Genomic DNA, 5333 nt, shown 5'->3' with positions numbered 1-5333 from the left:
GGTTCTGACTCGATGGCACCTGACTAATATTAAAAGTAATGTGTTTAATGGTAAGATTACATAATAGTACCCTCATGTAAATTTTAAACTAGTAGAGGAGGTAGACAATAAACAAACAAACACAATACAAATATACACACTTAAGGACTGAGAAGAAAATTTATTGGGCACTAACAAGAAAACTTGTCATAAGTTTAAGAGTATAGGAAAGTTTCCCTTCAGAAATGCCATTTAAAAGACATACGAAGGGAAAATAGAAGTTAATTAAGGAAAAACTCTAGATATGATCCTTGCAAAGGGCATAGAATGTGCAAAGACCTAAAGGCAGAGATTAGAATGACGTTTTCAAGAAATGGAAGGGAGGGGGGGTGCAGGTTTACAAGGTACATCCCTTGCATGGACGGAATGGTAACTATGCCAATGAAATGATGGATGATGGAATGAATGTAAAGCTGATGTTCTCCCATGTAGACTATCACACAATTCACAATAAAACATTAAAAAAAAAAAAAAAAGAAATGGAAGGGAGGTTAGTGTGGTTGGAGCATAACAACAACAACAAAAAGGAAGTGCTTTTCCCAAACATAGCATCAAATGTGAGAAATGTGGGGCTTTATCTATGAAGAAAGCATTTTATGCATTTAAGGTCTTTAATGAGAAGGAATGCCTATGACTTACTTTGGATACACTCTTCAGTTTGCTAATCAATGATACATCACTGACACTCCTCAATAAGAGGAGGTTCTGAACTCAAATTCTAATTTGATCAAGAGTTTTCAAGGTTTCCAGGTACTTGGAGCTAGTATTTCTCAGCACTTCTCTAAACTGGCACTAAATTCACATTTCCCCATGTGACCCCCAAATGTTCATGGGATCCTTGTGTCTTTTGATCCTCCTTCCCAAGAGGTACATCCAAGGTCAAGCTGATGTTTATATGAGGTCTTTGCTGAACAGTGGCATAATCCATTTGATGTTGTTCAGAGAGCACACAGGCTACCATGTGGAGATGGATTGGAGAATACCCTAGAGCAGATGCACATCTGGCATTGTCAATGTGGTATCTCTTTAGATTTGTCTATTAGAATAGATGTGGATTGGATCCACATCTCCTAACTGTGCTCTGTGTATCTGTCTAGTAGAATGGTTGAGTTGAACCCAGCATCCCCTCAGTGTTTCTTGCTCTCTTTGTGTATTTTTTTTCTACAAAAAAAAGGTTGAATTTGATCCAGTATTTCCTTACTGTGTTCTCTCTCTATCTGTGGATTACAATGGTTGAGCTGGATCCAGAATTTCCTTAATGCATACACCAGTTTGGGCTTCCATAGGAGTCCGAGTCTCAATGGATGGATCAGCTGTGTCTGAGGATAGAGACAAGTGGGTAGATTCTAGTGGAGGGAAGCATCTAGGGATTGAAGATCATTGGGTTGGTGACATTCATAATTTGTAAGTTTCTGAAATGGAGAATCAGCCGAGTATTGGTAACAAAAACAACATTTGGGCTTACCTAAAGATTTACAGCCTCAGAAACCCTGTACAGAGTTGTTATGAATTGGAACCAACTCCATGGCACATAACCACCACCACCATTGGGTTAACAGCAGTTATTCTGGGATAAGTTGGATGAAAGGTTGAACATTTCTAGGCTTAGAGTCCTCTGAAAATTTGGTTCCTACAACAAAGCTAATGGCTTTGGCCTTCACTATTAAATCTGAAGGATGCCTGGTAGTGTAGTCATTAAGCACTTGGCTGCTAAATCAAAGACTGGCAGTTGGAGCTAAACAGCCACTCCACAGGAGCAAAGCCATGGTAATCATCTTCCATAGAGGATCAGAAACCATATGGAACAGTTCCACTCCATCCTATAGGATTGCTGTGAGTCCAAATAGACTTGATAGCAAAGTTTTAATAAATTAATTAACTTTTGTTTAAAACTTGGAAAAGCCAAGTTTGAGGAAGGGGAAATAAGACTTTTAAACGTTATAGTAACCTCTAGGCACTAGACAATACCTACAGTTCTTTTTCTAGAGGGGGCTAGTAACTCACACTACTAGAATAGGAAGGTGGGGCTTGTACTACCGGTCATTCCTACACAAGCTTCTTCTCATCAGTCTGATCTCAAATTATCCCTCATTCATTCAAATAATTTCCTCTTGAGGTCAAGGGATTTTGTCTTAACTGTCCCCTTTACCTGGAACTCTCCTCCCTGGATCTTTGCATTGTCTGTCCACTTAGTACTCAAACTTCAAACAGTCACCTCTGAAACCATCTCTGATTCTCGTATTGCCTTCTGACATCATTCTGTTTCTTCTTCATAGCAGTTATTGTTATCTAAGATTAATTAAAATATGTAAGTGTTTATTGCCCATTATCTCCTTACTCCAATAAGAATGTGAAATCTGTGAGGGTAGGGTTATTAGTGCTTGGCAGTATGGTAACTTCAGTAAATGCCTTAATGGATAGATGAAGCTTTAGGCCAATGGAGGTGATTAGAAAACAAAAACAAGGTCTGAAAGGATTGTTACTAAAAATTAAGAAGAAAAGAATGTAGAGGAAAACAGAAGAGGAAAGATGAGAGGGAATAAACAGGAGGAGCTTTAGAAGTTGTATCAGGAACAATTTTCTAAAGACATCAGAACCAAGAAATGAAAGTCTAAGGGTGCCAAACTGATTTAACCGCTCAGGAAATACTTTGCCTCTTGAGATCATAAGTGTTGTTGGAGACCATTGTTTCACTGTGGAGGTCTTGGTCAGTGTACTGACCAAACAGATGGTAAAGGCTTGATCTATGGCAGGTGACAAGCAGGAAAGTTGACCTCAAGTTGTGGAAAGAAGGATGGGCTACTGCATATTCCAGCCTTGCCTAAACACCAATGCTATTGGTCAACAGTCTATGACTTTCTTAGGCTGTAGGCCAGTGTCAGATTGGTCTGTGCATTGTCAGCTCTTTGTTCCCCTTGCCAAGAAGCTGTTTACAATGAACAGTGGCCTAGGATGCTGGTGAGCCTCGAACTGCCATCTCCTTACACAGTTCCTATTCTTGTCATCCAGCGTACCATACTTTGTCATGATTCCCATTCTCATTTCCTGCTGGACAGAGGCACTTAGCAGCTGGACCAGCACTTCATTTTTGTAGTTGCTAGTAGCCATTGAATGGGCTCCAATATAAGAACAACTCTGTGAACAACATAAAAAAAGCACTGTCCAGTCCTGCACTGTCCAACTCATAGATAGGAGGTTGTTAATGAGTCTTTCTCTAATCCTGATGCCACATCTTCTTCATATAGTTCAGCTTCTCAGATTATTCTGCATGAGCAAAATTAAATGTCCTGAAATTCCCATTCTTTGAAATGTTATCCACAGTTTTTGTGATCTACACAGTTGAATGCTTTTGCATAGTCAGTCTTCTTTCTGATATTCATTGCTTTATGCCAAGATTCATCTGATGTCAGCATTTATATTGTTCTACATTCTCTTCTATGGAGTCCTGGTGTGGCGTTGTGGGTTAATGCGACAGACGGCAAAGCCATTTGAACTGCAAGGTTTGTGGTTCAAGCTCACCAACTGCTCCTCAGAAACCCTATACAGGGTCGCTATGGTTTGGAACCGACTCGACGGCACTTGACAACAACAACAACAACAATGGCTAATGATTGTGAACATTTCTTCATATGTTTGTTGGCTGCCCACACGTCGTCCTTGGTGAAGTGTCTGCTCATGCCCTGTGCCCATTTTTTAATTGAGTTACTTGTCTTTTTCTTGTAGTAGCTGCCTTCTTATTCTTCAAGGTAGCATAATATTCCATTACATGTATTCCTTAGATTTTAGAAATTAGTCTCTTGTCTGATATGTCATGGCAAAAGATTTTTTTCCCATTCTGTGGGCTCCGTTTTTACTCTTTAGGTGCAATCCTTTGATGCACATAGTTTCTAATTTTTAGAATGTCCCAATCATCTATTTTATCTTCTTTTGTTTGCGTAATTTTCATAATGTTTTGTAGTCTGTGTGTGCCCTGTGTTAGAGCCCTTAAATTTGTTCCTGTTTTTTCATTGATGACCTTTATAATTCTGGGATTCACATTTAGGTCTTTAATCCATGCTGAGTTGGTTTTTGTATATGGTGTGAGGTAAAGGTCTTGATTCAATCTTTTGCATATCGATTTCCAGTTCTGCCAGCACCATCTGTTGAAGAGACTATGTTTTCCCAACTCAATGTACTTTGGCCCTTTGTCAAAGATCAGTTGGCTGTATGTGGATGGGTTAATTTCTGGATTCTCAATTCTGTTCCATTGATCTATGTATCTTTCATTGGGTATTTTGACCACTGTAGCCATGTAGTAAATTTTGAAATCAGGGAGTAAGAGGCTTCCAACTTTGTTATTCTTCTTAAGCAGTGCTTTGCTTATCCTGAGTTTCTTCCCTTTCCATATAAAGTCTGTAGATTACTTTGGGTAGTATTGACATTTTAACAATATTTCGTCTTCCTATCCAGGAACATGGTATATTCTTCTATTTTTGTAAGTCTCTTTTGGTTTCTTGTAGTAGTGTTTTGTAGTTTTCTTTGTATAGGTCCTTTGTTTCTCTGGTTAGATTTATTCCTAGATATTTCATCCTTTGGGTGGCTATTATAAATGGTATTGCTTTCCTAATAATGTCCTTTTCAGCATTGTCAATATTAGTGTAGAGGAATCCCACTGATTTTTGTGTATTGATCTTGTACCCTGCCACTTTGCTGAATCTTCCAGTGAGTTTCAGTAGGCTTTTTAAATTGAGTCTTTGGGGTTTTCTGTGTATAGGATCATATCATCTGCAAACAGAAAGAGGTTTACTTCCTCTTTGCCAATTTGGATGCCTTTAATTTTCCTATCTTGCCTTATAGTTCTGGCTAAGATTTCCAAAACAATCCTGAATAGGAGTGATGATAAAGGTCATCTTTTTCTGGTACCTGTTCGCCAGGGGAAGGCTTTCAGTTTCTCTCCATTAAGAGTGATGTTAGCTGTTGGTTTTGTATGTATGCTCTTAATTGTGTTGAGGAATTTCCCTTCAATTCCTACTTAGTTGAGTGTTTTTATCAGGAAAGGATGTTGGGTTTTGTCAAATGCCTTTTCTGGATTAATCAATATGATCATGTGGTTCTCTTCTTTTTTTCTTATTTATATGGTGGATTACATTGATTGTTTTTCTAATGTTGAACCATCCTTGCATCCCTGGTATGACTCCCACTTGGTCATGATGTATTATTTTTTTGATGTGTTGCTGAATTCTGTTGGCTAGGATTTTGTTGAGAATTTTTGCATCTATGTTCATGAGGGATATTGGTCTATAATTTTCTTTCTT

This window comes from Chrysochloris asiatica, unplaced genomic scaffold, assembly GCF_000296735.1.
Source record: "Chrysochloris asiatica unplaced genomic scaffold, ChrAsi1.0 scaffold00034, whole genome shotgun sequence".
NCBI lineage: Eukaryota > Metazoa > Chordata > Mammalia > Afrosoricida > Chrysochloridae > Chrysochloris > Chrysochloris asiatica.
The sequence above is the reverse complement of the archived record's forward strand: the minus strand, read 5'-3'. Positions refer to the sequence as shown.